Source organism: Dryobates pubescens, chromosome 8 (assembly GCF_014839835.1).
Source record: "Dryobates pubescens isolate bDryPub1 chromosome 8, bDryPub1.pri, whole genome shotgun sequence".
Lineage (NCBI taxonomy): Eukaryota > Metazoa > Chordata > Aves > Piciformes > Picidae > Dryobates > Dryobates pubescens.
In genome coordinates, this window is record NC_071619.1 from 21,100,794 (window position 1) to 21,109,329 (window position 8,536).

The window sequence follows — 8,536 nt, forward strand, 5'->3', positions numbered from 1 at the left end:
AGTGTGTGATCCTTCCTTCCACTACAGCACAGCTGAAATATAACCTCCTCCCAACATATTTAGCTTTTCTTGATTCATCTGATTTCTGAACAGGACCATCAGTTGGTCTTTGAATAGGTTTGATTCCATACTGCGTTATTTCATTTTTATGTGGCATAATAGCACAAAAATCAATGGAGTTACGCTGGCGTACAAATGGAGTAACATACTGGCAGATTAGATCTATTGAGTCTATTTTGCTTGCAAGACTATTAAAACTGGTTTTAAAATAGTTTAGCAGTGAGATAAGCAGTAGTTTATTTTTTGTACATATAGTCCATCCTGTGTTCTAACACTTGTGCTCATATTAATGAATGAGTGAATTCTTGACTTTCTTGTCAAGAAACTTTTGAGGAAAGTTCTATCTGTTTCTTTGTAGAACAGTAATCTCCACATATACAAAAAGAGGACTGACCACATACAAGTATAATTACAAAAATACAGAGGTGTTTATTTTTCAAGAAAGAGATGAAATGCTGGTCTCACTACAGTCAGCTGCAGTTTTACCTCTGACTTTGTTGGAATTAGGAATTTATCCTAGGGATCTCTTCTTTGTTTGTTCCAACTCGGCCACACTAACCAATATACACAAGTACATGCTTCCACCTCAGCATGGCATTATTATCTTCTTCATTAAATCAACACAAATTTCTCAGTGTTTTTCTGGGATTATCCCAGTATCTTCTTACTAAATGCAAAGTGATTTTAAGCAGACTTTACTTCCAGTGTTTTGTGTACACTGAAGCTCAGGCTTTGGCAGACAGAGAGTTACAGAGACAGTAGGAATGTTTTGTCCATCAAGATGTTTGAACCAGACAATAAAAGCACTCCAGGCAGTTGTAAGTTATAACCACTAGAAGATACAGAGAAAAAGCTAGTCTCAGAGATAACTGAATCCTACACAATGTACTTTGGTAGGAAGATAATTCATGTCACCACTGCAGCAGTTGGTTTTTAAAAAGTAAACTCACTCTATTCAAGACAGGGAAGAAAATCACTAAAACAAATAAATGACTGGGTGAAACTTAAAGAAGCCTTTATTTTGTTAGTAGACAGATATGGTATGCTCAGAGAGCTGGTAACAGATCATAAAGAGGGAAAAAGTAGTCTCTCTGTGTTTTTGTCTCACTATTTCTCTCTCCCCTCACCCATCCTCCTTGTCTCTCCTCTCCACTTCCTTTCTCTCCCCCTCATCTCTCTCCCTGCAGGTTTTAACATCTGATTCAGGCTGTGGTCTGATGTTCACTGCATAACTAGCTTAAGACAAAACTTTTGCTAGTTCTACCTCTTCCCTTGCCAAAGGTTATTGGTCCCACAGCAGTGCAAAGTTAAGTGGATTACTTCAAGTAGCCTTCTGTGGTAGTTTAGACAGCCTCGGCTGACTTTGCAATGAAGTGGGTGCAGATCACTAATCCTCCCCACCCTGCAGAAAGCAGTGGAGAGCATCATAATCACCTGATGGCCAGCACAAAACTAGGGCCCCAGTCAGTTTTTTAGTGAATTGCCTGAACACATCCTCAGCATGATCACAGGAAATGTTAACAATTTTAAGTACTATTTGTTCTAGACCCTCTTTGCAACATTGGAGTTGTGTTAATTTCATGCTCATTCTGAAGGTCTTGCTCAGGTTCTCCTTAGTTTTAACTGCCCGAGGAAGTGGTGGGGTCACCGTCGCTGGGGGTGTTTAGGGCGAGGCTTGACAGGATGCTTGGTTGCAGGGTTTAGTTAATTGGGTGGTGTTGGATGATAGGTTGGACATGATGATCTCGAAGGTCTCTTCCAACCTGGTCTGGTCCGGTCTGGTCTGGTCTATTCTATTCTATTCTCTGCAGTCACCTGTGATGAACTGGGGAGGTGGGGAGAAACACCTGGACAGATTAAAACTCTCAGACCAAACTCCCATTTACTAAACTTAAGGGAAGATTAGCTGAATAAAGATAGCATGATTTGATCTGATTTAAAGAACTGTCTTAGGGTATTTCAGAATCACTAGGGTAAGTATTAAACTAGTTTTACCTAATTACATATACTATGGATACTATCACAGGGACAGACACAGAGGGACTGGATAGTCACTGTTAGGGCATATGTTCCATTCTGTAACTTTAATTAAAATTTTAGGAAATAGTAGCACACAGTCCCATTCTTTGAACTTCTTAGTGTAAGCTTTCTGGTTTTGCATTCTGGCAAGCCAGTAAACAGAAATCTAGGTTTTGCAAGCATTTTAAAGGCTTTACTCCACGGTCTAACACACCTGGTGTATCTCAATTCTTGGCATAATTTAAACAGGCCATGTAACACATCTCTCTCTCAGTCAAATAAAGGAGACTTGGTGTGCTGCCAATTCTACTCGCATTTATTTGCTAACCCTGGGTTTTATTTATTCCCGGAATCATCAAACACGTTGCAGAATGTGACAGAAGCAGACAATATTCCATCTAATAGCTATATAATAATGTAAATAAAATATGGTAAATCATCAGGTACATTTGTTGCCTGTTTTTAAGTACCACACTTCATTTTGTGCCCTTGAACCAAAAGTACAGTAAATGAGAGAGCTTTTTGCACAAACCAGAGTAACAAAGAATATACCAATTGGATATTGAAGCCCTGTCATTTGCATTAAGTGAAAAATACCTTTTACATAAAAATACACCCAGATCTAATGTAAAATTTGCTATATGGGCTTCCTCCTATGCTCATTATCATCTGTGGCAAAATCTCTTCCCAGTACTGCCTAACTGGTACACAGTCCTGTAAACAGTAACGGACATGAGGATCTGTGATAAACTGGAATGCTTTCCACTAATGGGTAAGAGTTACAGAGAGGATTTCTATGATCACAGGGAGAGAAAAATTAAGAGAGAAAGAGGGGAGGAAAGCGGAGTCTGGAAGTTTAGAAATGTGAAGGAGAACACACTCTGTTCCCGCAGTGGGGGAGAGTTCATGGTTAACAGACCATTGTGTAAATTAAATAGGCAGAACAAGTGTGTAGGTGACAATGAAGCCTGACATTTGTTTGAGGTTTGTGCTTTAATGATATTTATCTAGCTAAGTTCTAGCTCAAGTTTACATCAGATTGTTTCCCACTAAACTGTTGATTTAAAACCTCACCAGATGAAGGATAGAAGCTGACAGGTCAGTTAGATATCACTTTAAGCATTAACGATTGAAGGGAGGAATTATAATTTCTATATCTGTACTATTCTTGTTGACATACATTTCTGAAAACTAATTCCATGAAGAGTCTTCAAGAGCAGCATGCAAAGAATGAAAGGAAATTGACTGCCTTGAGACTTGTTTACAGTTTCTGACTATAAAGCTCACCAGACACTTTCTTCTGCTTATTAGCTGGCCATTCATGCTGGGTTAACATGGTAAGAGAAGATTCTGCAGTACTTGGGGTTGTGCCTTGATCACGTAATTGGAAAAGTAAATGGTTTCCCTATGATCAGAGTTGGAATCTGTGCCAAAAGTACTGAGCTCCATTCAAAAACCCCTTCTCATGAGTCATTTTGTGGCAATGCATATTAAAAGAGATGGCAAAATACCAGAAGAAAAATAATCACCACACCTCAGGCTGCTAATAATAACAACATAAGCTTTTCCTACTGTGAAGCTGGCTCCTTTGTAGGGGCTTCAGACTTACATGAGTTTCCTATGCAAGAGTCTAAGTCAGAATCAGGTCAGTAATGTAGACTTTTAAAGGAAAAAAATAAAAGAGGGGTGGAAAAAAGCCCAGTTTATCTCCTACCCTAACGTGTAAAGAAGCAGAGCTTAAATTTCCCATTTGTTAGCAAGTCCCAATGTCTTTTAGCATGTGTTCCTTAGAGAAAGAATGTCCTCAATATTTTGCATCTGAAAAAGAATGAATGGCAAGGCATAGTTACAGAGGCTGGAATTCAAGAATCATTGGTCTCCCTACTGAAAGCCATGAATCACTGGCTTGATTGTTCCAGGTCCAACTCTGGACACCCCTCTGCCCCCTAAACCAATATATTAGTTCATACTGAAGCTACTCATGCATTGTGCAATACATTCGGTTTTAGTCTCTTCTACTCATGTGTTGTGCTCAAAAATCACATCAGATATTTTTTCTGCTGTTCTAAGAAGTAACAGAGGGCTGTGAATCCTTACAGATATGAATGGAGTACATGGTAGAGAAAACAACTGCTTCTCATCTTCAGCTTATCAGTTAGGTCTCCAGAATTTCAATAGCCATACTGAGGAAGTGAGTATTATTTCAAAGGATTTAGTTTATGTGGGCTGAGCAAAGAGCATGGCCCTAAGTATTCTTCATGTGATTTACTCCACATTGACAACCACTTAAGTGGAGGCAAAGTTAGACCCAAAAGGCACAAAGTGATGAAAGCTGGAACTGAAAAATAGCATGACAGTCAAAATTGCTGAGTTTCACACAGTCCCTGCTCTGACAGTGTTAGAAAACTCTTGGTCTAAAAGAATCCTAAAGAGCCCTCTGGAAACCCAATCCCATGACTCATACACTCTCCTCGAAGGCTTTTTTTCTTTCCCTCTACCAAATGACACTGAAAAAGCTTTGTGGGTTTCACTGCTTGCCTCAAGTTGACAGCTTTTAGTCAAAATGTTTTCCATTTACAAGAGAAAGAGTTCTCTATATTCCAACCAAAGTCAAATGCACTAGCATCTGCAAGTCAGACTGGATGGTTCCTGCTTGGGTCATAGGCTAGATGTTCCCATAGAGGCGCAATGCCTTCTTGGCAAGGGATGGGAAGAGATACAGACAAGTCATGCTGCCTCAGGAACTTCATGAAGACATAAATCTGGTGTCTCAGGCACCTTTTTTGCCAAGGACTTCCAAGAGCTCAGATGTCATCTAAGGAGTCTACACTTTTGTGTTTGCTTAGCTCCCTAGATTGATTGAAAGACTGACAAGCCCATACCTGCTGCAGGTAGGAAGAAGTGGTTCTGGTCACTCAATATATTATAATCGTTCCCATTAAAAAAGTGAATGGGAGGAAAGGATTACTATCTCCTTCCCTGCAGCCACTCTATGCTCATTTGTAAAGACCAGGTGTTATCTTCCCAGTGGGATTCAGCTAAAAATGCAGTCATGGCCTCAGACACTGAATACTTGAGCTCCTGGTTACTACACGAAAGTGAAAGTTAACTGAGCTGTATTTATATGGTTAATATAATGGTTAAATCTGTGGTATAGTTATATGGTTAGTCCATTGAATCAGTCTTTTAAAGTCTGTGTTCTCAACACCCTTATATAATTCAAACAATATCCAAAAAGTGTTTCCAGTGTTTTCCAACTCCACTGCCAACAGCTAAGAAATGGGTTATCATGTATGTGGTTTCACCATCTTTTGTACGTACAAAGATGCAATAATTAATTTATTTTTTCCCTCTGGAAGGAAGGAAAAAAGGGAAAAGAACAAAGAAGTATAGGTAGGCATTTTCCAAGTGATTTTTCTAAAATAAAAATTCACAATTAACTAATCCACCCTACAGTAAAGGTTGGCTAAAACTATTTTTTAGAAAAATGTTTCATTCTAGCTTGTGTTGTCTTCAGCATGCCTTAAATTAACTGCAAGGGTCCCTGTGCTTGCAAGCTGTCTCTCTGGCTACTTTGTAGGAGAAAGAAAACTTTGAAAGGAAACTTGAAAACCAAGAGCACAATAGCAAACTTCTATGGCGTTTTATAATGCAGGTTCAACAAATGCTGTGTTTTCTCTCCAGTCTGGATTTCTCTCCTTTTCAGCATGAGAAATTAAAGTTAAAGATGATATGCTGAAATCTATGCTATTGTCACTGTAAAGTTTGCAGGTATGAAAATGAGAGGCTAATTTGGCTTAGTGATGAGCTACATGTATTTTGTATGTTCATATACAGTGAGCATAAGGAGTTTTCTTATTTCCTTAGATTTGAGTTTGTGTATCTAGTATTGTTCCCCTTGCTGCTATGCATAATAACCTTTTGTCTCTCTAAATTAGAAGGTATACAGTTATCTACTATTAAAATGAAGGTGTTAGCTACAGCATTAGGGTTTTCTTCTATGTAACCCAAACAGTGGCAATGAAAAAAAAAAAAAAAAAAAAAAGACCACAAAAGACTGGTCCTGACATCCACACTTTAAGTATTTATAAGCATTGATAGGATTCCCCCCTCAGTCATCTCTTCTCTAGGCTAAAAACCCCCAGGTCCCTTGGCCTTTCTTTTTAAAGTAGATGTTCTAATCCCCTAATCGTTTTCATAGTTACAAAACTGGGTGGAGTGGCTGACACACCAGAAAGTTGTGCTGCCATTCAGCAAGACTTGGACAGGCTGGAGAGTTGGGCAGGGAGAAATTTAATGAAATTCAACAAGGGCAAGTGTAGAGTCTTGCATGTGGGAAAGAATAACCCCATGTATCAGTATAGGTTGGGGACTGACCTGCTGGAGATCAGTAAAGGGGAAAAGGACCTAGAGTTCCCAGTGGATGGAAGGTTGACTATAAGCCAGCAATGTGCTCTTGTGGCCAAGAAGGCCAATGCCATTCTGGAGTGTGCTAGAAGGGGTGTGGTTAGTAGGCTGAGAAAGATTCTCCTCCCCCTCAACTCTGCCCTGGTGAAGCTGCATCTGGAATATTGTGTCCAGTTCTGGGCCCCTCAGTTCAAGATGGACAGAGAACTGCTTGAAAGAGTCAAGCACATAGCCACAAAAATTACTAAGGGAGTGGAACATCCTCCTTATGGGAAGAGACTGAGGGAGCTGAAACTCTTTAGCTTGGAGAAAAGGAGTCCAAGGGGTGACCTCATTAATGTTTATAAATATGTAAAGGGTGAGTGCCAAGAGGATGGAGCCAGGCTCTTCCTGGTGATGCCAAATGACAGGACAAGAGGCAATGGGTGGAAGTTGAGGCATAGGAGGATCCATGGAAACATGAGGAAAAAAATTTCCTCTGTGAGGGTGATGGAACACTGGAACAGGCTGCTCAGGGGGGCTGTGGAGTTATCTTCTCTGGAGATATTGAAAAGCCACCTGGATGCATTCCTGTGTGGTCTGGTATACGTGATCCTGCTCTGCAGTGGGGCTGGACTAGATGATCTTTTGAGATCACTTCCAACCCCTAACATTCTGTGATTCTGTGATAGTACTTTGCTGTTTCCTCTCAAGCAGCTCCCTGTCCTTCTTGAACTAGGGATCCCAGAACAGAACACAACACTCTAGATGAGGCCTCACTGGGGCAGAGTGGAGGGGGAGGAGAACTTTCCTCAACCTGCTGGCCGCACTCTTCTTGATGCACCCCACTGCCATTGGCCTTCTTTGCCACAATGGATACATTGCTGGCTCCCAGGTCTTTTTCCACAGGTCTACTCTTTATTATCAGTTAATTGCATGGGACTGTTCTTATCCTTGTAATGGTAATCCTAATCCACACCACTGATCACAAAAGTGAGTTCTTAGAGGCACTCCTGTTCTTTTTCCTACTGAATGTTTTTGTTCCTTCACTTCTTGTAGATAAAAGTGAGACAAGCAATCCTTCTTTTTAGGTCATAATTATTTTTGCACAAGTGCAGTCTCTTACTAGAACATGGCCTACATGGGAAAATGTTGGTGTCACAGCTATATCAGAGACTATTTTTGCCCTTTACTTCATTCCAGAGTAACTGTACTGGCAAAGCTTCTATTCTGCATATATTTAATCCACCAAGAAATCCTGTTGACAGTTTGGCTTGTTTTTCCTGAGAAATGGATTCGTTTCTTTTGCTTATCAAAACCGTGCACCTTCAAGGACAGATTACATTCATCTTGGTTTTACTACCAAACCTTTGTAAGAGTGCATGTGTCTAGAAGGTACTAGCACACAGCTTTGGACAAGAATCATTACACGATGATCTCACAAAGACATTATGCAGTAGCACAAAATCCTACGAGACAGATAGGAGAGTGGGGGGGGGTTATTCTTCCTCATCAGCTATTCTTTTAGTACTGTAACCACCATCACTGATGAGCTCTACAGATGTCTGCAGCCTGTCAAAGATTAAGTAACTTATTATGTAGGGCTTCAAGTAAGGGAGTACTGAGAGCAAAAAGGACAGTGACAGAAAAGAGAAAGTATTCAGACCCTCAACATAAAAAACACATTCTGGAAAAACAGATTCTTAAGAATTCTTGGTAAGTAATGTGACAGTTAATAATAAAAACTTTAAAAGATCTTTAAAGGTCAAAGGATCCCAGTAAGTCTTACTTCAGTACTTTGAGGTTTTGAAATTAATGCACTTATTGAAACATTTCATTAATATTTTTTATTCTAGTCAAGGGATGTGATTTTTACAAAAAGTAGATTTTTGTGGTCTAGTTCTTCAAGCTGCTATTATGCCAACCAAAACTAAGTCCAGCTAATAAATTATTTTCACAAATAAATACTTTTGTGTTCAGTTTAGTGCTTTACTAAAGTTCCAGTACTGTCCAGGAAGTATTCTGTGCTCTTTCTTAACTGAACTTACTGATTGCTATTGCTCAGTCACAA